The sequence below is a fragment of the Pongo abelii genome, chromosome 2 (genome assembly GCF_028885655.2).
Source record: "Pongo abelii isolate AG06213 chromosome 2, NHGRI_mPonAbe1-v2.0_pri, whole genome shotgun sequence".
NCBI lineage: Eukaryota > Metazoa > Chordata > Mammalia > Primates > Hominidae > Pongo > Pongo abelii.
In genome coordinates, this window is record NC_085928.1 from 31064611 (window position 1) to 31090609 (window position 25999).

The 25999-nt window shown below is 40.2% G+C and overlaps 1 protein-coding gene across 1 annotated transcript in view; it reads left to right on the forward strand.

Annotated features, from left to right (window-relative positions):
* Positions 1-25999, forward strand: part of LOC100938377 (tyrosine-protein phosphatase non-receptor type 11-like) — a 130503-nt gene that overhangs the window by 89850 nt on the left and 14654 nt on the right. The window contains exon 2 of the mRNA XM_063721814.1: positions 15408-15512. The gene's annotated coding sequence lies outside the window, so the exon portion shown is untranslated. The remainder of the gene's footprint in view (positions 1-15407; positions 15513-25999) is intronic.

Genomic DNA, 25999 nt, shown 5'->3' on the forward strand with positions numbered 1-25999 from the left:
TTCTTCCATTTGATCGCATCGGCTCCTGAGGCTTCTGCATTCTTCGTGTAGTTCTTGAGCCTTGGCTTTCAGCTCCATCAGCTCCTTTAAGAACTTCTCTGCATTGGTTATTCTAGTTATCCATTCGTCTAATTTTTTTTCAAAGTTTTTAACTTCTTTGCCGGTGGTTTGAATTTCCTCCTGTAGCTCGGAGTAGTTTGATCATCTGAAGGCTTCTTCTCTCAATTCGTCAAAGTCATTCTCCGTCCAGCTTTATTCTGTTGCTGGTGAGGAGCTGCGTTCCTTTGGAGGAGGAGAGGCACTCTGCTTTTTAGAGTTTCCAGTTTTTCTACTCTGTTTTTTCCACATCTTTGTGGTTTTATCTACTTTTGGTCTTTGATGGTGGTGACGTACAGATGGGTTTTTGGTGTGGATGTCCTTTCTGTTTGTTAGTTTTCCTTTTAACAGACAGGACCCTCAGCTGCAGGTCTGTTGGAGTTTGCTAGAGGTCCACTCCAGACCCTGTTTGCCTGGGTATCAGCAGCGGTGGCTGTATAACAGCAGATATTGGTGACCCGCAAATGCTGCTGCCTGATCGTTCCTCTGGAAGTTTTGTCTCAGAGGAGTACCCGGCCGTGTGAGGTGTCCGTCTGCCCCTACTGGGGGGTGCCTCCCAGTTAGTCTGCTTGGGGGTCAGGGACCCACTTGAGGAGGCAGTCTGCCTGTTCACAGATCTCCAGCTGCGTGCTGGGAGAACCACTACTCTCTTCAAAGCTGTCAGACAGGGACATTTAAGTCTGCAGAGGTTACTGCTTTTTGTTTGTCTGTGCCCTGCCCCCAGAGGTGGAGCCTACAGAGGCAAGCAGGCCTCCTTGAGCTGTGGTGGGCTCCACCCAGTTCGAGCTTCCCTGCTGCTTTGTTTACCTAAGCGAGTCTGGGCAATGGAGGGCGCCCCTCTCCCAGCCTCGCTACCGCCTTGCAGTTTGATCTCAGACTGCTGTGCTAGCAATCAGCGAGACTCCGTGGGTGTAGGACCCTCCGAGCCAGGTGTGGGATATAATCTCCTGGTGTGCCGTTTTTTAAGCCCGTTGGAAAAGTGCAGTATTTGGGTGGGAGTGACCCGATTTTCCAGCTGCCGTCTGTCACCCCTTTCTTTGACTAGGAAAGGGAACTCCCTGACCCCTTGTGCTTCCCAGGTGAGGCAATGCCTCGCCCTGCTTCGGCTCGCACACGGTGCGCTGCACCCACTGTCTGGCACTCCCTAGTGAGATGAACACGGTACCTCAGATGGAAATGCAGAAATCACCCGTCTTCTGCATCATTCACGCTGAGAGCTGTAGACCGGAGCTGTTCCTATTCAGCCATCTTGGCTCCCTCAACCAATTGTAGAGAGTACTTTTAAGCCTGTGGTGTAAGATCAGAATCTAAGAGGTCAAATGAGCAATTTAAAATAATTAATATTAACGACTTTTTTAGTCATTCAGTTTCCTTTAAGACCTCATCAGTATGTAGTTTACTTTCATCCCCTACTAAGAGGCCATTTCTAACATTTGACAGTGTAACTGTGTTTTTTTTACAAATTTAGTATTCAGAAGTGCTGTGTAGTTGACAGTCTTCTACTCAGCGTGTCCTCCCAAAACAGGAGACCTGGTGTTACCTGGAGCCTGTTAGAAATGCAGAATCTTTGGCTCACTCCAAACCTACTGAATCAGAAGCTGCATTTTAACAAGATCCCCAGGTGACTTGTATGCACATTAAAGTATGAGAAGCACTAGTCAGCGACACTGGAGAAAACCCTGCAAAGAGGCATTATTAAATTCACTCAGTGTATTTTTATAAACCATTTATAACAAATAATAAAATGAAGTGGAAGTAAATCATCCCTTTGCACTCTGGTTCTTATAATATTATTTTTCAAATCTGTGCTCACTTCCTTCCCCTAATTAAAAAAATAGACAGCTGTTCACTCTGTGCACCTGGGTTAACCCGGGTCCAGGCTCAGTTAGGTTTCTGCATCAGTCAAGCCAGCTAAGCACAGCTGTGGCATAGCTTCAAATCAGCAGTTCTTCAGGCCACCTGTTACAACAAACTACATTAAAACACTCCCAAGCAATCTTGTCTCCAATTCCTTCCTCCCCTAGCCCCCAGTAGTATGCCATAGTAATTGAAAGCAATATAAATTACTTGTCAAAAGTAAATCTCTATGAAGAAAAGCAGCTGTGTTATATTGAGAGGACCTAATTTCACTAAATAGTTCCCTTCCTCCACATCAGTTAAAACCACAGGAGAGAGGGGTTGGATGATGGGTTATAAAATTCCCTGAAATCCCACCAGAAGAGGCCTCTACAGCCAAAGCAAAATGAGGATCTAAACAAGAATCTTGCTAATGTAGCCAAGCCCAGAACTGCCGGGATAACTGAGGATAAGAGTTGCTTTGTTCTCCCTTCCCACTCCCTGCTATTTTCTCCTTCTCAACCCCCCATTTAGCTTTACCCTCAGTGATTACTCTACCTTTTTAGCATTCCAAGAATACTTCTAAGCATCTACCTCTTTCTGTGTACACCCACCGTTTCCTGCTCAATAGTCTTTTGTTTCTTGGTTAACTCAGTAGCGAGGCTATTGAGTCCTGGCTTAAAGCTCACATCTTCAAAGACAGGGGACCAGAAACATAAATGGGCACACTCAATAGTATGCAGCAGAGATTTAGGAAGAAAAAGGACAATGAGGTCACAGAATCCAATGCACCTCATGATAAGTGACAGCTTTTGGCTTTGATTAGGGAGGTCCAGCAATTATCAATAAAGATGATAACATCAGTTATACTGGAACGCCTACATCATGTTCATTTATTTATTACAGAGCTTTGAGGGAGGAATTATTATCATCACCATCATCACCGCTTTAGAAAACCAAAGCTCTAAGAGATTTTAGAAAATTTCCAGTTAGTAAACTGTTGTATTAGAATTAACACCTAAATCACTGCTCTTGTTACAACAGCCTGCTTCCCTTCTGGGTGTCTCAGCAGATGGGCACAGCATGAATACAGACATGTCTGGCAACAAGGTGATATGTGGATTTGCAGCCAGGTAGTCATATGGTGGGTATTAGGAAAGTCTGCCTGGAAGTAACAGAACATCTGCTGTGGGCCTAGGGTTCAGGGGCAGGACTTGAATGCTGAAAGTAAAACCAAAACTAGGTAGGGTCTACTCTTAGGAGAATTAGCGTTCCTGACAGTTGTCAATTGTGGACCCTCAATTCAGGTAGAAGTAGTCATCTGGAATACAATGTGGGAACTGAGTTCTAGCAGGCAGTGACTAAGAACTAGGGACAGCAGTGGAGGAAAAGAAGGAAACAAGGAAGTAGGAAAAACATCCCATTTTCACTTGAGACACGGACCTGTTGAAACCTGCCCAGTTGTCCCATAGAACTGATGTTTATGGGGTTTTTTTTTTTTGAATAAACATAGAAATGGACTTTCCCAGTCTTAAAACTTGATAAAATTATAGTTGTCTTATCTGAGTTCCTTCTTGAGGAAACCAGCCCTCAGGCCTCCCAGATGGTATCAAGGAACTGAAACTCACCAGACCACCACATCCAGATAATGAGAAACCAGACCCTTTATCCCTCATGATATCCTTACCCCACCCTAATTTCTGTTAACCTGCATGTGATTACCATTCTTCCCTGCTATATAAACCCCTAATTCTAGTTGATTGAAGAAATGGATTTGAGACCGATCTCCCATCTCCTTGGCTGCAGCATCCAAATAAAGTCTTCTTCCTTGGCAATACTCATTTTGTCTCAGTGATTGGCTGGCTGTGTGGTGAGCAACAAGACCTAGATGGAACCCCTGGTGTTTCAGTAACACCATGAATAGAGTGAATCGTGGAATTCCCTCTACTAAGCATAGACCTGGTCCTAGAGACTGGGATGTAGTGGAGTGTGAAGGTGGAGATGAAAACAAAGATGGAAAAGACATTTTCTGGAGCTTTCTTTTGTGGTACTAGAGATTTAAGTGGAAATTACAAAGGGTCTGACTTAAGCTAATTATAAAAGGAATCCTCTAAGTATCCAGACTCCAAGTTTAAGACCAGCCTGAGCAACATAGCAAGACCCTGTCTCTATAAAAAATAAAAACAAACAAAAAATCAGGACTCCAAGGTGGAATAGAATGCCGTATGAAGGCATTATGTTTCTGTCCCCAGAACTTACAAAAACATTTCCGTGCTTACTAGGCATTTAATGATTTCTGTCACACTTCTGATAACAATCTAAACTTTTACTGTGGCCCTGAAGCCCTATCTAATGTGTCTCCTGTCTAGCTCTCTGACCTCCTGTCTATCATTTTCTCTATACTCACTATTCTCTGTCAGGGCTGCTTGACGGAGGTGCTGGTATTTTGGTTGGGAAAATTCCTTCTGGAGCTTTTTCAAATACTGCTAGATATTTAGCATCCTTGGCCCCTGTTAACAAAATACCAGCAACACCCCCTTGCTATCACATGCCCCCACACACTTCTAATGCTCCAGGGGAGACTTGATCTGTGGCTCCCTGGCATCCCTTCACTTTAATATGTGAAGCTTATTCCTGTCTCAGGGCTATCACACTGGCTTTGAATCTTCTTCCCGTGATATTTCATATTCTCGTTTTTCAGTCTACATACCACTTCCTCTAAGGGCATCTCCCAGCCCTCATTCAGAGCATTTATCATGATCTGAAATTACTTTTTTGGCTTTTCCTCTTTCTCCTTTTTCTTCCCCTCACTAGAATGAAATCCTTATGAGAAGGAAATTGTGTACTTCACGTTCACCGCTGTACATTGACACACAGAAGACTGCTTCATGTGTGATAGATCCTCAAATGTTTTTTGAATTTTATGAATTAAGGAAATGGAATTTTGAATATTATTAATAAAGGGATAGATGATCACTTTCCAAGATTGTATAGAGGAGGTTTCTGCATTAGGTAGAAAACTGTATTTCATATCAATGTAAGACTCAACTATTCTTTTCTGTAGTTTCTAGAATGTTTGAAGGAGAAAGAATTTTGCTCACTGAGCTTCTAATAAATTTTAATGGAACACATACATTCAAACCATAGCATCTCTCAAGTTAATGTTGAAAAAATGATTTTAAAAGAAAAATCAGTTAGAAAAGCCAGGTACCTTTTCTAAAGGTCAGACTTATTTTCAAATTAAAGCAAAATGGCCAAGATTAACCCCTAACCCCAACCTTAAAAAGTTAACCAAGTTTGTTCTCCTCGTGAATGTATTCTTATGGGGTGATGGTAATGACACTTGGCCTCTGGGGCCCCTCACTTACCCAAGGCCCAGAGAGAGTCCTTACCATTATGGTATTCATAATATTTATTCTGTTTTTAAAAAAGAGAAGCCCAAAATTGTAAAAGCCTCAGGCTCCACAAAATCTGTATCTACTTCTATATATACTATTAAAGTAGACATAACTCCCTCTTGGTTATTGCAACCCAGGAAAAAAGAAATGGACAGTGGCAGTGGGGGTGGAGTGTGGGGAGGGTGCTTGTTTCTATTTTCAAAGACTGTTATTTAAAATGAACAAATGATGGAAATATCCATGCCTGAAAGTAAGGTGATCAAATGAACACACCTAAGTACTAAAAGAATGGAATATTTTAAAGAACTAGCTGCTGTGGAAGCTGGTACAACATAAATTATATATACAGATAAACTGAACATATTTTATGGCTTTTAATGTGGATGTATGGCAAATTCCCTCTTCTTCATATTTTCCTCCTTTGAGGGTGACTTTAAGGATTGTAGAAGTTTTTTTTTTTTCTTTTTTCTTGGAAAGATGTAATAAGGACTTATGAACAGAAGACATGTCTGTGTGCCAGGCAGCTGTGAGACAAAATCATGGATCTCCACACTGTAACCCCCAAGACCCAGGACTTATATAACCTAGGGAAATGTTGATTCAGAAGGGATGTGTAGGACAGTTGAAGTACAAGAACATCAAGGTTGTTTCACCCAAGGGCAGAATTTATGGTAAGTACCTACTCTTACACAAGGAACAAGCGATAAACTGGAAATTTTAGAGGCCTTCCTGGAACTGGGGTTAATCAGAAGTCAATATGGTAGATTAGCATACAAGATGGAGTGGCTTTGGCCTCCACACTCCATCCCTTTAATTCAGCTCTTACAGTTTCATCTGGCTTCCTCTTCTGTGATGGTCCCTGAGCCTTTAGGGAAGATGCTTGATATGGTTTAGGGTTAGCAGTAGTATGCTGGCAATGGAAAACAGAGCAGGCCTACTGAGATTCCAAATGAGGGAGATTCCCAGGCTTTGTTGAATCATCTCTAGTTTTTGAAATACTGTGACTTCAGTTTTCTCAGAAGTAAAACAATGAGAGAGATATTAATAATTTGAGTAGTAGAATTATAATGTATAGCAGGATTAAAATCAAAAGAGAATTTGAGGCCAGGTGTGGTGGCTCATGTCTGTAATTCTAGCACTTTGGGAGGCTGAGGTGGGTGGATCACTTAAGGCCAGGAGTTTGAGACCAGCCTGGCCAACATGGCGAGACCCCATCTCTAATAAAAATGCCAAAAATTAGCCAGGCGTGGTGGTGCACACATGTAATCCCAGCTCCTTGGTAGGCTGAGGCATGAGAATCTCTCTTTTTTTTTTTTTTCTTTAACCCAGGAGGTGGAGGTTGCAGTGAGCTGAGATTGGGCCACTGCATTCCAGTCTGGGTGACAGAGTGAGACTCTGTCTCAAAAAAAAAAAAAAAAAAAAAAAAAAAGAATTAGAATGCCAGAAAAACAAAAACACAAAAGAACCTATTCCATTAAGGAGGCAACTAAAGGCATCATGAAGAAAATTAAAATCCAGTTCTTCTTTAGAGATTTGTTGTAGTAAAAAAATAATTCAGGATTAACTCAAATTTTAGGCAACTAATAACTCCAAAACAATGATTAGGGCTAGCATCTAAGTTTTTCTCTCTACAGTTTCCCCATTTCTACCAAGGATAAACCATACTAGGACAAATTTATTTTCAAAATAAATTTTAGTTTTATTACACGTGGCGTGATTATTTGTATAAAGTGTAGCAAGAATACTGATGGGCCACATAGGCTCTTTTTAAGTTGGCTTTGCTGGAACTTTTATAAGAAATTTCCAACTTTTTAAAAGCCTCAAGGCAAGAAGCCAAGCCAAGGATTTGCCATTAAACTGTGCTTGTAATGCCTCTCTTCTCAAGGTCCCAAAATATCTTGAGGTTCCTGAGCCTGTTAGAAAGTGACATTCTTTTTTTTTTTTTTTTTTTTGAGATAGAGTCTTACTCTGTCACCCAGGTTGGAGTGTAGTGGCGTGATCTTGGCTCACTGCACCCTCTGCCTCCCTGGTTCAAGCGATTCTTCTGCTTCAGCCTCCTGAGTAGCTGGGATAACAGGTGCCTGCCCCTACACCCGGCTAATTTTTGTATTTTTAGTAGAGATGGGGTTTCGCCATGTTGGCCAGGCTGGTCTTGAACTCCTGACTTCAAATGATCTGCCTGCCTTGGCCTCCCAAAGTGTTGGGATTACAGGTGTGAGCCACCGCGCCCAGCCAGAAAGTGACATTCTTTACTTACCACAGATCAGGAACCTTGTAATGGAACAATTTAAACAAGATACCAGGCTAGTCTTTCCAAGAGGCTTTTTATTGGCTCTATAAAGTTGACTTCAAATCCTAAAAGCACTCTGATCATATCTGAAAATATGCTATTCCAGTCAAAGCCTTGGAAAAATAACCAGTGTCTCAAATTTTGTTCCATTATAAAAGAAAACACATTCTTACTGAATTTATGCAAATAACTAGATTGCCATAAAATAAGAATACTCCTGAATAGTTTCCAAATTTTGGATAACTCAGGTAGAGAAAAAGGTAAATTTTGCTCTTTTTGAGTATTTGAAAAAATACTCAACTTCTTGTTAAAAGAAAAATTTCAGCTGAATTAAATTAGTGTTTAATTGAACAATGAAAGATTTGTGAATCAGGCAGCCCCTGGAATCACAGCAGCTTCAGAGAGACTCCAGGGATGCCTCGTGGTCAGAACAAATTTATAGACAAATAAAAGGGAAGTGACGTACAGAAATCAGAAGTGAGGTACTGAAACAAGTGGATTGGTTACAGCTCTGCAGTTGCCTTATTTGAACACAGTTGGAACACTCAGCAGTGTGTGAGTGGTTGAATTACGGCTACTGGGATTGGCCAAGACTCAGTGACTGTTACAGGTGCATACTCCTAAGTTAGGTTTTCAATCTTGTCTACCTATTAAGCTAGGTTGCAGTTCATCCATAAGGACTCAAATATAGAAGTATGGAGTCCTTCTCAGGCCATATCTAGTTTGCTTTAACATTCTCTAAGCTATAAATAGCTCAAAAGAAAGAAAGATTTCCTTGATTCTTCTTGGAGTAGCACCCTTCCAAACAGAATGTTGTCCATTCACCTGGGAACTGCCATCCACAAATCAAGCAGCTCTTTGTCAGTCAAGTGAGACCTGTTTATCAGGCACTGTGGAATTCAGTGGCTCCTTACACAGTTCTAGAGTTAGTCCTGTGGTAAAAGTCTTTCTACTTACGACTGTCACTTCCTGGCACTTCCCAGGTAGTAAGATCTTATAAACCACTTGTGTTTTCTCATGGAACTCTTTTGGCCATTGCTATCCCCCTTAGCACAGGAGTAGCTTCATTTAATGTCACATAGCAAGGCAGTAAATGCCCCCCAAGTGGAAATTCTCTAGTCCAAAGTGCCAGTAGTCGTTGTTGAGAGGTGCTCACAAGCTTCTGCCATAAGCCCCAGTAAATGCTCCATAAACAGCTATTTGATGGAGAATTCCTTTTGACCAACACTCCAGCTTCTACTCTACACTCTGTAGGCTCAGGCAGTCTTAATTCCCATTTAGCATGTCCAATTAATACTGCTCAAAGGGAAGATTGACATGCCTTCTTTGTTTACAGTACTAGGTAGGGGAAGCGTTCCCTGGTTAGATACAGCATCTGTTTTCATAAAAGGTTTAGTTAAAGAATACGCAACTACTTTACATTGAGCCTGTTTAAACATTTCAACTTTTAACAACCCTTAAGTTTTTATCTTCTGTTCCCAGGAACTTCTCTTTTCCACTCCCATTTTACACTCTGGTGAAAAAGGATTTGGGTTCCCAGCAAGGGATTGAGCTAGGGAACTCAGGCCCTTTTGTCAATCTTTGTTTTGATTTACCTGCCTCAACACTGGCCCAGGTAGTTGTTGGTCAGCTTTCTTACTGTAACCTCTGCCTTCTGATTTTTTTTTTTTTAGTATTTCTCCAATCTGGGGTAAACGTAGAAAATTGGTTTGAGGCTCTCTAATATTGGGGGCCCAGCAGGGGCTCTCTTTGGTCCACTCAACCTTTGATAGTGTGTTAAGGTCTTTGTTTTACCTCATAAATTTCCATTTATTTCATTCCATTTCTTAACCAACTAAAGATTCCCAACCTGCTGGGATGGGTCCCATGACCCTCCCCTTCTTTTTTCTCTTAGTTTCACCCCTATCAACTTTTTTTTAAAATAAACCTTACTTTTTAATAAGCAGTTAAAATGTTTCACCTTCCTAGGATGAGTCCTTGGATTCTATATATATGTATATATATATATATTTTTGCTTTTCCCCATGCTCTTGTTAATTATCCTAATGTTTTTATTAGCATCTGTAAAACAGATGAGGGGAAGTTAAACCAGCACATTTGATACAGCTTCCTTAACTGTCTTTCAGTTTGTAGCAGCAATGGTGTGACCGTGCAGGAGGGGACCCTTTAACTGCAGTACTTCACATGACCTGGGTAAAGGGCATATTCAGCAGGTGAATATCCCTGTCATCATAAAGCCAGTTCCACCTGGCTTGCATACAAAGCATATCAGTTGCTTCATCTAGGGTGCTCAATTGGGCATTTATAGGGAAAGTTGGGAAATCCCCCTTCTCAGGATAGACAGACCTTACAAATGTCTTTTATCTGGTCCATCAGGCCAGCTATTGCCTCTGGAGTAGCCGCCTGTGTCTGGATTATATATAGCCACCTGTGATTGTCCAATAGTGAACTGTGGGTCCTGCATCAACCCAAACAGGCTCTTCTACTCTGCAGCATTTAAAACCAAAGATACTGCCCCTAAATTATTACTCTCGCAATCCATTTCAGTAAAGGTTCCTTAGGAAGTGGATAATACCAATCTTCAAAATAGACCAGTTCTTTCACATTATACCTTCTGCTTTCAGTCGTTACTTGGTTTTGCCCTTCCCTCACATGAAATATCAGATGCTCACATACGTACACATTATATACACATGACACATGTTGTTTTCAACTGAGCTTTTTTTTTCCTTCTCTCTTTTTTTTTTTTTCAGAGATGGAGTCTCGCTCTGTCACCCAGGCTACAGTGCAGTGGTGTAATCATAGCTCACTGTAGCCTTGAAGTCCTGAGTACTTTCATGGTAACTATAGGTCTCAGAGGTACTTTCTTTTGTCCCTGCCATAATTTTCCCCTTCATGGGTAGTTTTGAGGCTAGGGGCCAGAGCTCAGACAGACTCACATCTGAGCTTGGTTCAGCCTCAAGACCCAACCCAGTGCTCTCTTTTAATTTCATTTCAGCTATTAGAGATAACAATAACAGAGGAATTAAATATTTCACTTTCTGCTTCTTTGTGTGCCTTTCCTAATGCAGTCAGAGAACCAGCTTCCCAGAGTTTGATCCATCCCTGAATTCCTCTGCTAACTTTTACCTGTAGTAACTGAATGCCGCACAGCTGCTGCTCCATACCAGGGTAACCATGTGGCCAGCTGGGAATCAAAAGCTCCTCATTCTTCACATCATATCATTTTTCCTTCATTTTGAAACAACCTCTAAACTAGGCAAAATTATTTTTCCTTTCAGCCAAAACCATACATCTGTGTTCCTTTATAACCTTCTTTACCAAAGCACATCTTTCTTTATACATTCTGTATATAGAATTATATCTAATAGTTTTAATTACATGTACTAACTACTATTTTAACTCTTAGTAACCCCGATTTCCAGTGAATAACCTAGGACTATTTAATATAATATGACTTTAAGATTTTAAGTTACTGAAAAACATTTGGAAACTAGTTTCATTTACCAAAGATTACTAAAGTCACAGCAGCTAAAAGGCATTTCTATTTTTTCTGAGTTCTTTCATATATTTTGGCAGTGAAATATCACATGCATATGACACAACTTATTTTCAATTTAGTTTCTTTTTTCTTGTTTTGTTTTGTTTTGTTTTCTGAGATAAGGTCTTGCTCTGTCACCCAGGCTGGAGTGCAGTGGCGTGATCATAGCTCACTATAGCCTTGAACTCCTTAGTTAAGTGATCCTCCCACCCCAGCCTCCTGAATAGCTGGCACTACAGGCACGCACCACTGAGCCCAGCTAATTTTTAAGTTCTGTGTAGAGATGTGGTCTCATTTTGTTCCTCAGGGTGGTCTTGAATTCTTGACTTCTAGAAGTCTTCCTGCCTTGGCCTCCCAAATTGCTGGGATTACAGGTGTGAGCCACTGCACCTGGCCAGTTTGTTTCTTAATTCAATTACTGACTTTAGAGTGGAGCCCTTTAAGGAAAAGGGCTAAAAAAGTATGCAGTTTTTTAGGGCCTAATATTTATTGCAAGGCAGAACACTCACATCCTCACAAAAGCCCAAGAAATCAGATAATACAAAAGAGAGAAGAGTTTTAGACCTGGAAAAAATCTGTCTGCTATGCAACTTTTGGGGTTCCATTAAGAAAAACAGAGGCTCCTCCCAAAAAGGAATCTGTGGTGCCTTTTCTGTTTTCTCCCAAGGGAGTCCAGGCTGTCAGAAATTCCTTTTTTCTTAGGTCTTTTATGTGGCATTGAGAGTGGCAAGAAAAAAGAGGGACAGGCAGAAGCAAATGGAGAAACAGAATTCAGTTGACGGAGTTTAACAGAGAAAAACCAGAGGCCTTATAACAACACATGTGTATACATATATACCCCCAAATACTAGTTTTCACTAAGTTATACATATATACCCCAAATACCAGTTCTCACTAAGTTGACTTTTGACTATAGAGCTCTTAAAAAAAAAATCTTTTTTTTTTTTGGAGCCGGAGTTTCGCTCTGTCGCCCAGGCTGGAGTGCAATGGCGTGATCTTGGCTCACTGCAAGCTCCTCCTCCTGGGTTCACGCCATTCTCCTGCCTCAGCCTCCTGAGTAGCTGGGACTACAGGCGCCTGCCACCACGCCCTGCTAATTTTTTGTATTTTTAGTAGAGACGCGGTTTCACCGTGTTGGCCAGGGTGGTCTCGATCTCCTGACCTCGTGATCTGCCCGCCTCGGCCTCCCAAAGTGCTGGGATTACAGGCGTGAGCCATCGCGCCCGGCCAAAAAAATCTTTTTCCTAATTGTAATTCCTACTCAAGCCGTTTTACTTTAGCCATCCACTGCAGCAGCTGCCCTTCCTTAGTGCATGTGATGGACAGCTTTCCGCTGACAGTCACTCTAAACGTGCCTATGTTTTTGACGTGTCCCGTACCCATGCATAAGTGTCTGAAAGGTGAGCCACACCATTCCAGGAAGTGACAGCCACCTAGGACCTCCCCCATGGATGCTTCATTCCCTTTGCTCATTTCTTGGTCTTTCAGCTCCTGATCTGGCTCGCCACATGTTTCGTGGTAGCCAGGTCTATGCAAACCTACCCCCAAGTCCATGGCAGCTGACAGGCTAAAGAAAGAGGATGACAAATCCAGTTTCTTAGAAAGAAACATTTAATAGAGACTCACGAACAGAAGCCATGTCTGTGTCCCGCGGGTGGTGACTAGACAAGATGGCGGATCCCCACTGCAAAAGTTTCTGTAACTTTCAAAAAGTCAAGGCCTAGATCAGCACTAGCAAAAGCAGCAGGAACAACTTTAATAAAATCACTAAGACAGAATTCACACAAGGAACTCAATGTCTGTACAAGTGAGTAACCTCTGAAATAGCAGTCCATAAGGGTAGGGTTGGGGGTGGTGGTCAGAGGTTCTCTTTGAGATTCTGAACGCTTTATGGATGCTCCATCCAGAAAAAGGCATAATCAAATTTTGCATATGATTTTGGGGCTTGTTAGACTCCTCTGGAAGTCCATCCATGGTATGAAACTTGGCTAACCTTTGATTTGTCACTCAGCCCTCCATTTACTCAGCTCCACTCACACTTAGATGATTATATATTATACATTATATTGTATTCCTTGATTTCAATAGAATATTATCTAGCAGACATACTAATATTTTGGTTATTTACTGTATATGAAAGACACAACTTCTTTCTTTTCTTTTTTTTTTTTTGAGGCGGAGTTTTGCTCTTGTTGCCCAGGCTGGAGTGCAGGGGCGTGATCTCAGCTCACTGCAACCTCTGCCTCCTGGGTTCGAGCGATTTTCCTGCCTCAGCCTCCCAAGTAGCTGGGATTACAGGCTCCCACCACCATGCCTGGCTAATTTTAAAAATATTTTTAGTAGAGATGGGGTTTCACCACGTTGGCCAGGCTAGTCTCGAACTCCTGACCTCTGGTGGTCCACCTGCCTTGGCCTCTCAAATTGCCGGGATTTACAGGTGTGAGCCACTGCACCCAGCTGACACAACTTCTTTCTAAATAATCTTTATGCAACTTATAAGTTATAATCCTTATTATCCTGACATATAAGTATGACCCAATCTTTGAATTTAGTTTCTTTGTTTACTCGTCAAATAATCTCTCTCCCATTTTTAATTGTAAGAAATTAGTTCTGTAACATAAGTGAGCCTGAAAGAAAGAGAACAGTCTCTGATAATGGAGTAGTTTTTATCAGACTTATCTTCCCAGTAGTCCCACACTGTCCCACTCACACACAGTCATGCTCAGTGCCTTCCCAGGGGCATCCCATAGCAGAATAAGATGCACATGGCTTTGGGATGGAAGGAAAGGCAAGACTTAAAGGACTGGGCTGCCTAGTCAAACCTCTTTGATGTGTTGCATGAAATTTTTGAAGTTTTTATGGATATTGAAGGCAAGAAGAGATACAATAAGAAGCTCAATTAACTAAATGACTTACCTTTTATCAAAACTTCATCTCACCCTGATGGGCTTTCAATCATCTCCCTAGTCTCACAAGTGAGCACTGAGGGATCCTTGCTCTGGAATTAGTCAGTTCTCTATGAATACGTATTTAAGAACGTTTTTCTCTGTAGCTAGAATGTCAGGTCAGCTACCCGGGCATTTACTTGGTTTCTGTCCTGATAGAGCCCAAGTGCTTATGTGATAACCTAATTCTCTTACCTTGTCCTCCTGTTCTTATGATTTATAAAAATTATTTTCCTTGACTTATTCTTCAATAATTGTGTCATTTTGGCTCCTGCCAGATTAGCGACTTCCTTGCTTTCGATTCTGACTTCATTGTGTCCCCTAAACCCTAAATGCCTACTTGACTTCAGCCACTTCCTTGCTGACTTCCAGTGGCACTAGCGTGTGTACAGACACACTCAGTTCCATTTACTTGTGCCCAGGTATGTGCACTCACTAGCCTCACAATCATCCACACTCACATCCCCACTTTCCCACAATCACTTGCACTCAGTGTCCTCCATTTACTCAGCCCCACGCACTCTCGCCCAACCACACACACTTGTTCCATTCACTCATGCTCCTGGTCATTCCCTTCACACTCACACTCCTTCACACTCATGACCAGCCACCCGACTGCCCTCCATTTAGTCCTACTTGGTCTCAGCCAGCCCTACCCATATACACACCAGAGTCAGCTCACTCACAGTCACACAGTCAGTCCCTCAAATGCAGTCACTCCCTCAGGAACTCCTTCCCTCTCACTCAGGCACAATGTCTCATTCATCCTCAGTGCCCTTCACACGCTTCATATACACACTGGGTATGTGTCACACCCAGTCACACAAATTTCAAGCACAGCCAGCCCTACCCACACTTATTCACAGTTATTTCACTCATGCCCAGCCCCACCCACTCACACCTAGTCACACTCACATGTGGTCCCACACAGTTCCATTATACCTAGCCTCACACAGTCCTACTCATACCTAGTCACACTCAGTCACGCTCACACGTGGTCCCCCACAGTTCCAGTATACCTAGACTCACACAGTCCTACGCATACCTAGTCACACTCAGTCACACGCATACATGGTCCCACCCACTCACACTCACACCTAGTCACACTCACATATGGTCCCACACTGTTCCAATACACCTAGTTTCACACAGTCCTACTGACACCTAGTCACACTCAGTCACACTCAGTCACACTCACACATGGTCCCACACAATCACACTCACCCTAGTCATACTCTATTCTACTATCTCTCAGAGAATTCCACTCTATTCCACTCTCTCTGTGTCATTTGTCCCCTCAGGAGGATGCAGCATTCAAGGTTCTATCTTGGAAGCAGAGACTGGGCCCTCACCAGATGCTGAACCTGCTGAGCACCTTGATCTTCCACTTCACCTTCATCAGAACTGTGAGAATTAACTTTCTATTATTTATAAATGACTCAGTCTAAGACATTTTGTTATAGCAGCAGGATCAGATTGAGACAAGGAATTTATACCAATTTAGACTATGCATGAATCCGCAAGAATCCAAGTGGCACAAGAATCTAGCACCAAAAGGGCAGCTCAGGGAAAGTTGATTCAGTTTAATATTCAAAAGAAGAGGCAAAACTAATTCTAGAAACTTGTTCCCTTGAGATGCTCGGAGACGTGCCCTGGTTTAGAAAGAAAATACAGAATGGAAGCTTTGCTCTAAAAGACAGGTTCTTGCATTAGGAAAAGGGTTACTTCGGACTCATTGGCTCTAAATAAATTAGTCAGGAGAAAACTAATGAATGTTACCATGGAATTATCAATAGGACTTAGCCTTCTCAAAATAGTTGTGAATGGGATGAAAGAGCAACAATGAGTTAACCAGAGAGACTTGGAAGGTGTTAATTAGAAAAAAAAAATGTCGTATGGAAACAAATGTTGGTACAAACATACAAGTAAAATTTTCAACTGTGTCATTAATACTTTCATCGTATAATTAATTTCTTGGGTGCTAAGAATTCTGAATTTATTGAGGAAACGTCTGATTGCAACAAAAAACTTGTCTGGCTTTGGGAAGCAACAGGCTTAGGAAAAAAATTAAAGGTATCTTTACTAGAAGTTCAAGGTGAAAACACTGCATTTTTTCTAGTACTTCACTACGTAATCTAAAGAAGTCTGGAAAGGAGCCAGTGAATTAAAAATATAGCTAGAGGAAACCTTTCAGGGAGAAGACTTGTGGCAGTAGCAGTCTGTGCAAACATTCTCTTTCTCTTTCTGTCTTTCCAAGCAAAAATTAAACCTTGATTATCCCTTTATAAAAATAGGGTACTCATTTACCAGTGAAATGTGGGAACTGCTTCTCTTTAGCAGCATAGTACCCAATTATTCTCATAGAAAATAATTTTATGTAATTAAAAAAATATACTGTCTTCTTGGTATGATTGTTCTTTTTGTGTGTACAGATAACCCCATTTAAAGTAATATTTAAAGCTCTATCTTGGATTTCTTGAGGGTTTCTGGTTTGATTAGGCCATGTGAGTAGATAAATAAAGAAATGATGCAAATGTGGTGACACAAGAAACAATGTTCAAAGGTAGACACCACCCAGGTGACATTTCCTCATTGCTACACATATGTATGTACATGTGTATGTGTGTGCGTATTTACATACCTTTGGGAAGATCCAGGTGTAGCCAGAATGCTCTCACATGGTCGTCATTATCAAAATTCTCCCACTATATCCATCTCTTCACTTTTTGAGGTCATGGCGGGATTGAATTCCAGGATTTCATGGTTCTATTGTATCTGTGTGGGAACCATGTGACTAGTTTTAAGTAAATATTATGAGCAAAGGTGACTTTGGTTACTCTCTGGTTAATTGCAAGTCTCTCTGGGGCACCCTTTAACTCTGCGATGTTTAAATGGTGACTGCTTTATGAGCCTGAGTCTCTGAATAACTAAAAGGAGCAGAATCCCCTGTTAACCTGTTGTGGACATGAGTAAGAAAGAAATCTTTCCTGTTTGAGTCATCAAAACTATGGGATTGTTTGTTATTGCAGCATACCCTAGCCCTATTCGGACTTCTATAATCTGATAGTAAGGGCAGATTTGGGGACAATTTACCAAAAGCAGAATTATAATTCTGGTGACTTAGTTTGGGAAAAGAAATTCCATTTGACATCCAGAGATTCCATCTCTAGAAATCAAGAGAAATTGCTTCAATTTTTACAGATTCCTATTTGTTTTTGGACTAGACTCCAAAGAATTTGTTGTACTGTACAATTTTTAAGAAACTTAGGCTGAATAAATCACCTGAAAAATTCATTTTTGCCTGTAGAGCTGCTCATGGACTATGTTGAGTAGTAGAAACCAGTTCTTACCACGTTGCGTTATACCACAGACAATGCTAGTTTTTCTTAGCAAAGTTGAACTAACTATAACTTTGATTTATAATATATGTTAATATGATGCAAAAATGATAGTTCTTTTGTTTGGGTCTTTCACTGAACACATTTTATTGATTGCAGAGTTGTACAAAGATATTTTAGAGAGGGTTGCGGGGGGTGCCTAAAAATGCTGAGTTTGTTGGCAGAATCGAGATGACTCCTAATTTCTAACAGTGTCATTTTTCTGAGGCAGGAGCCAAATGTTATATTGTTTTAGCCAAGCTTCTTGAAATATTGGTCTATAATTTCTTTCCTTGCTTTCTGACACTCTTACTTACAGTCATTAAGTTTTAGTCACCATCTTGACACCAAACGTGCACTGGAAAAGGTCTCTAATTTACTCCAGAGCAACAGGATCTTTGGGTACATTTCAGACTTACTATTTTGATCTCCTGGAAGCTTTAGAAACTGACATATAATTGTTTATGTCAACTTTATTGGATTGCAGGGTCCCCATATATTTGGATAAACATTATTTCTGGTGTGAAACAACAGAGTGAGGTTGTTTCTGGATGAGATTAGTGTTTGAATTGGGAGACTGAGTGAAGCACTTTGCCCTTCCCAGTGTGGCTGTGCATCTTACCATCTGTGGAGGGCCTGGGCGGAATGAAAATGTGGAGAAAGGGAGAATTCGCTCTGTCTGCTTGAGCTGGGAAATTAATCTCATCCTGCTTTCAGACTGGGGTTTCTACCATCTGGACTTCTGGTTCTTGGGCCTTTAAATGTGGACTGGAACTATGCACTGGGGTTTCCTAGGTTTCTGGCTTGCAGATGGAAGATTATGGGACTTCTCAACCTCCATAATTATGTGAGCCAATTCCTGTAATAAATCTCTTTATACAGATAGATATAGATGTGTATCTGTATATATGTCTATCATCTGTCTATCTGATCATCTATCTCGTATTTGTTCTGTTTCTCTAGAGAACCCTGACTGATATCCTAACCAATCATTGCCTTCTTGAAACTCTTTCCTACCATTGTTCCTCGACGGTAGTCTGGCTTGGAGGTTCTGTTTCTTCACTGGAATCTTCTACTCCATATCCTTAGGCTCCTTTTCCTCTCCTTATCATTTAAATATTGGTTAGTATTATTTTCTTTTCATTCCACTACCCGAATGCTGATGATATACAAATCTTTTTCTCCATCATAGAACTTAGTCATGGGTACAAGAAGTACATTAAAAATATGCACCTCCTGCTACTTTGATTGGGATGTTCTATGGGGCTTCTATATTCAACCCATCCAACAGAATTCATGATCTTCCCCTCCCTAAACATCTCCACTCAAAGTCTGTTCTTTCTTTTATATTTCCATTCTTGAGAAATGAAACCTCCATCTGCTGAGCTATTAAACCAGAAACATGAGAGTAATTATAGAACCTTCATATATAAGTGTTTAAATACTGTTGTTTCAACTGCCTAAATATCTCTTGAATTTATCTCTCCCCCAATATCCTCATTAAAGCTTCCATATTTCTCTGTCTTTTTTCCCATGAATTAGTAGAGATGCTCCCTGACCAGTTCACTTTCCTCCTGTCTTAGCTTCCCAATTTACCTTCCACAGGGCAGTCAGAATGATCTTTCCAAAGGCAAATCAGAATGTTTCCCTTCCTTGAGGAAAAACCCATCAATGTTTCTGCATTGATTTAGGATTATACTCCAAACTTTTTTATATGGTTCACAATGCTCCTGAGGGCCTAGAACTTTCCTGGTTTTAGCCCTGAAATTCTCGCCATCACAGACAAACCTCATTCCCTGGGCAAACTGCAATGGTTTATGGTCCCAGCTCAAAATATCTTTTTCGTTCTGGTCTTCTTGACTTGTCTTCAAGGTTCTGCTTAAGTTGATTTTTTCTAAAATCGTATCCCAACCAATTTTTTCTCTAGCCTGAAATGTGTATACAGTGCTTGTATGTCCTCTAAGAAAAGGGATTATCATATTCTACTTTAATCTGGTCTTGCTATACTTTGTGCTTTTTAAAGAGAGATGCTCTATTGTTTTCATCTCTACATCTCAAACACATCTAGCACAGTGATTAGCACATAGCCATTGATAAATATTTGTTGTATGATATTAGAAAAACTCAGGGCATCCATCTTCATGCTGTATTCAATAAGTAACATACCTCTTTGCTGATTAACTTAGTATTTTCACATTTTTATTGTTTTCACTTTGAAGTACAATCTTTTATTTTTCCTCTTCTATTTTACTACTATTATTTAACTCAAAAATAGTGATTATTTTTCTTGTTCTCTTAGTAGATCCCGCCGTAATATGTTTAAATTCATTTGAACATTTCCTGCTTCTTCCATCCTAAAAGATTTAGGCGTGTTTGGAATAATTAAGAATATTCACAAAAAGGATTTCTTACAACACTTAGTGAGGACCAAAAAGGTACCGGGTTCTGTGAAACCTAAGTGTAAACTGAGGAATTTTGACTTCTGCCCTACAAAAATTTACAGTCCAGGTAGTAAAGCTGAACAGTGTAGCCTGAAAATCTATTTTAAAGCTGTTTTCCCCCAGTCCGAAGACATAACCTTGAAGCTTACTGCAAACCCCCCTTTTTTTTCTTCTCCTTAGTCTTAAAATATGGCCTTGGAGTGTACTTTCTTTGAAACACCATGTCCCTCCCTTTCCTGCCATACACTCCCTCACCTCCTGCACATTTATCTAACTGTATGCTTGTATCTAATTATGTGCTTACTTAGAAGTTCCAAGGGGCTAATCTTGAAACAGACGAAGCATAGAGACCCAGCTGCCAAATTCCAGAGATTACCTCAAGGCAGTTAGTCATCAACCTGGCCAGTGCTGAGATGACACCAGCCTGTGCTCCAGATGGCCCAAGGCTTGAGATAGCACAAAACATTCAGACCTTGGACTCAGCATCCCTCCCTCATGCCTCCCATTCCAAGTTCCCTTTTGTAAGCCCCTCTTCCCAGCCTAAAGTTTGAAGTGGTTCCTAGAGGCAAAAGCCAGCTGCATCCCCACTGTTAGCTTTAGAAAATAAAGTCACTTTCCTTTTCACTGCACTTCGTTCTTGTTACTGCTTTTGCAAGTGGTGAGTAGCTGAGCATGAGCTTGGTTACGAGGCAAGCATATGCTCTTAAGAATTTCATTTTAAAAAGCCCAAAATTATGAATATATAATCTAATGACCTGGGAATCTCTTCCTGTAATATACAAAATGTCTTTTAGGGATAAATAGAGGTGGGATATTTAGTTTCTTAGGTGCCAAACACAACCAAAAAAGGCATATTTGAAACAAAACTGAATATTTCCCTTTTCCTTTCATTGATTTGTTTTAAATTTTAGCTGCCCTGTTTTTAATTTTCAAGAGCTTCTTGTCTCTCATTATTCCTTTTAAATAGTATTCTGTTCTTTGTTACTGACGTAAATTCATTTCTCAGAGAATAGTAATGGCCAATTAAAAAAATGCTTTCTTATATCCTGCATTGCCTCTTTTTCCTTTGTATTCCTATTTTTTCTTTTTTCCCCTATTTCTAAATTTTTTTCTGCTGGAAATTTCTCTAAAACACTTGTGGCGGTCATGTTTGAAGATTGAGGCAATAGAAAGTTGATTGGAAGCTGCAGGCCAGGGGAACTTATTTGCTGATAATTTACAGGGTAGTCCAGGGGAACTCAGCTCTTTCATTAGAAGCCTTCAAATTTGGCGTGTCTTTTCTTTGGGACTATTTGATTTATTCTAGGGAGGCATCCTCTCATATACTATCTTGGGGTGGGGCTTTAAGCCCAGCTCTAGCATTCTATAAGCAGGGAGGAGGAAGGAGGCTGAGGCTGGATCTACTATTCACTGTGAAACTGCTTATTCAGTCCTATTGTCAGCTCCATGTTCCCACCTTCCTGCCTTCTACTTAGGCCTGGTGCCCTAAATCTGAAGCCTTCAGATTCTGTCCTTTAAGAAAGCAGTAATGGTGGGGGTGAGATGTGAGAGGGATAACCACCAAGCTGCCAAGGATGCAAGGATGGTTGAGAGTGGCCTATAGATTTTTTTTTTTTTTTGACAGTCTCGCTCTGTCACCCAGGCTGGAATGCAGTAGCGTGATCTTGGCTCACTGCAACCTCTGCCTCCCAGGCTCAAGCAATTCTCATGCCTCAGCTTCCCAAGTAGCTGGGAGTACAGGTGCACCCCACTACCTTTGACTAATTTTTGTATTTTTTGTAGAGACGGAATTTTGCCATGTTGGCCAGTCTTGTCTCAAACTCCTGGCCTCAAGTGATCCACCAGCCTTAGCCTCCCAAAGTTCTGGCATCAGGTGTGGGCCATGGTACCCAGCCTGATCTAATATTTTCACATAAAGAATTTTAATTAATGCCTCTGGTTATAATCATATACATCTTACTCCTATTTGAACTATTTTGATAGTTCAAATCCAGAGTCTTTCAAGGAATCCTCTTTGTAGAATACTCTGTTCATACTTCTTTCATATATTAAGTCTGTTACTAATCCTATATCTGTTTTCTATCTTTTAAAAAATTATTGAAGTCTTTCAATTTTGGTAGTCTTATATTATTTTCTTCTCCTTGGAACTTGTACCTTTTATATTTTAATTCTCATATTGTTATTTGGGGAAAATTTCAGGACAGAGAAGATGTACATATTCAATCTACTGTTGTTTCAAAGAAATTTATTATGCCTTTGTTTTCTAATTTTCCTTTGCCACATTCACTGGTTATGTGAAGAACATACTCTACTACTTATTCCTTCTAAAGCAATGACACTTTAAATTTGTCCTTTCCAGTCACTGTTTAAGTGCAATGAGTGTGTTGTTGGCAATATAAGGCAACATGTTTATAGAACACGGCCTATAGATGAACGAGAAACTAATCTTCTTTAGAAATTCTAGAAAAAATCAACTTGCAAATATATCTAATCACTAAAAGCATGTTCTGTGCATATAGTCTTTATTTACTAGTTATCAAAGGGTTATTTTCATGCAAAATAAAAATATACCAATAAAAGCCTTAAAACTTTGGAGAGCTGATTTTTCTACTTCATGTTTTTTTTTTGAAATGTCAGACATGACTAAGGAGTGAGGTCTTTTTCTTTCCTTTCTGTATAGATATAAAACCCCCTTTCGATCTCCTGGTTTTGTTGATTTTGTTCCCTATTTTTTTTTTTTACTTTCTATTGCCTGCACTCTGGTCAAATCACCCTCACCACTCACTGGCTGTAATGAAAATGGCAAATACCTTCCCTGCAGCCTGTCTTCCCCTAGCCCAGCCTGTTCTTCACACTGCCATCATAATGATGTTTTAAAGACAATTATAATCATAATCCTAGAGCAGAGATTGTTAACCTGAAATCATCCATGGTTGATCAACTTTATAAGTCTGTGAATCCCTTACATTATAGACAAAAAATAGTGTTTATGATTATTTTATTTAGGGGAGAAGCCTAGGTATTTCATCATATCCTTGAAAGAGTCTGTGACACCTCCAACTTTTAAAAATCACTCCACAGAGAATCAAGTTGATGAATAACGATGAGAATAGCCGATGATCTCAACACACATGACTACCAAAATCTCTATTATTTTCCTGGAAACATGATTACTAGAAATCTAAATGGCATCTGTGATTGATTGGTATCCTCTTCCCCCCACATAAGAGTGGCAGAAGAATGACTGTTAGCCAAGTGTCTGTCAAAATGAACTACAAATATACTCATTAGAAAACAGGCTGTTAAAATGGATCAGGTATAAATATGTTTTGCATATCACAAAAAGACACCTAAATTAAGGAAAGCTGTGAAAGAGCAGATAGCCATTTTTCAATTATATATTACCAATGTGGCATTTTTTGATATCTTAGTCAGTAATTCGAAGGTCTAGAAATGCCATATGTGCCTATGTAATTTGGGGTCACTGCTTTTGATACAGGCAGTGAGTCTAGAAATTTCTACCTCACTCAGAACAATCATGCTATGACTTTTTCCTGCTTGTGCAATTACCAAGATTTCACACCATTTAACACTTTTACGTTTATGCACATGAATATTTACAGGGAGATAGACTTGGGCATTAAAAAAAAAAGTCATTCAGCTTCCTTGACTTCATCAGGTTGTTTGTGGAGAGGCTATTTCACAAGCACACAAGCTACAAATCAAAGGTATATGACACCTTTTTATATTATCAGGCAACATGGTGATGAAAAAAATGAAATGGAGTTTGTGAATTTTATTACTCCGGGTGACAATTTAATATGTGGGTGATTGTGTGTAGCTCCCAAATGAGATTTGTTGCATCCTCAGAACTGCATAAAATGTCTAAAGAGAGGGGCAAGCTTCCACGCCATATATAGACAGACTCATTGGATCTCCCGAGGAAGTCAGATTGGAAACTTGTAAGTCCACAGTCATTCACAGACGATAAAGTATGTGAAGTGGGGAGCAGGAAGAGGCCGTGCTTGCATGAAGAATTTTAATGACTTAACATTTCTTCTCTTCTTATTAATTTTAGCGTAGGGAGGGCAGTGAGATAAGGAAGTCATCAGTCTTGCATATGTCTTTTTCTGCTACAGATGGTACAATTGTTGATTTGGTACAAGCATCATACCAAATATGTATGCAGGAAGCCAAAAAATAGAATCAAATCAAACATGATTTTATAGTTGTTATTATTCCTAAAAATATCTGTGCTCCTGTAGGCATATGTTTTAGATAGGAGAATGCTATTGGAATTTCTGGTCTCTGCATTGAGGGGCTGTTGGTCTTTTGGAAAGATGTGCTCATTGAATGGGACAAGCTTGCTCCAAGAGGCATTGCTAGGGCTGCTCCCAGACCTACCTGTGATTCAAGGCTGTGCTTCTCCTGTGCACATGAGACAGGTGAGTTATGTTACTTGCTAGGTAAGAAGGAGGGGAGGAGATAAGTTACCTGAAATCATCTGATGCATTATTATCCCCTTCAGTATGGACATAATGTCAGAAGAGGATCACTGAATCAGATAGGATAAAGCATTCTTTCGACCTCCCTACTGGGGGCTTATCTGTCCTGTTGTGCTGTACTTCTGTGCAGGTGGAAACCAGATGAACTCAAACCACTTGTCTGATTAAATGGGCCAACTGTTTCAGTCATTGCCCAAATAAATGGTGTTTCTGTGCCAACTTTCATGTGTATACTTTGGAGGAAATTGTTACTTCATATTCTAATCTCGTCTTTTTCATAGGAGCCTTAGAAGTATTGGAAAGCTGTTTTGAAATCCTTTTTAAAAGCTAAGATTGAGACTCACAATTTTTTTCCTTTATATAGGTATTCTCAGTTTAAATTGCTTTACATTTTTACTTTTTCGTTTCACAAATAGAAAGTAATTTATTTTGTTCCTCTTTGAGGGTGCTAAATTAGGATCACTGATTAGAAACTGATAACCACCCACTTGAGCCAGAATTCCTATCTTCTTATGAAACAGCGCTAAAACATTTGATGTAAAATTCCTCAGTATTTTTCAGATCAGACCGTCATTCATTTAAAAAATTTACCTACCTGTGAAAGATCAGAACCTGTACTTTCAGGCTACTATTCCCTTATTAAATCAGTGAGCAAATGCCCTTAAAAGGGACATTCAATTGAAATAAAAAAGAACATTATTTGAGTGCCTGTTGTATGTCAAGCCCCTTGAAAAGCACTGGGGAGAAAAAAGCAAATATTATAGCATATAGGAAAGTAAGTAAAGATATTTAACAAACGACACTAACACAATGTGATAAGTGCTGTGATAGGGAATTTGGCTCTGTGATTTGAGTGTCAGTGGATTTCTTATTCAGTTAATCTCATCTGCCAAAGAAAATATTTTTGTAACGAGGAAATGTCACCTCTGTTCACCATTGGAAATTACTATTTATCAAGTTGTCATTTACTTGGATAATGTTATCAGGTATTGTCTAGCAGATAATATAGAGGGAAAATAGAACTATCTTCAATAGAGCCCCCTTTGACTTGTAAACTATGATACTCATAATGTTTAGTGCATGCTGTATATTTAGCCTCCTGCCCATCTGGTCTTTTGTTGAGGGACTGAACAATTGGTTTCCATAAGATCCAGTATTAATGAGAGCCCTCATTGTGGTTATTTTTATTACTGTCTTTCTTGAGCCATTTTTTTTCCAAATGAGAATATTTACTGGGTACAAATGTAATTGCTTCAGAGATTTCCAGAAAAGGTGCTAAATTCACCCTTATCCCAAAGCTGAATTTTAGTTGATCTTTTTTCCTCACCGACTTTTTCAGTTTTGTTTTTCACCACTTACAAATAAGAATCAGTTGCATGTTCCAATCCTGGAGGTCTCTGAGTTTCCAAACTCTGAAGAAAGGGGCAAGAAAGGAAGAGTTAGGGATGTTAGAAGAGTTAGAAGAGTTACGAATGTTCCTATGTGCCTTCCATCTGTCTTATACCTGCTGTGTGAGGAGCGGACGCCAACACCCAAAGCCCTGGACAAAGACTTCCTCCACAGTCACTTT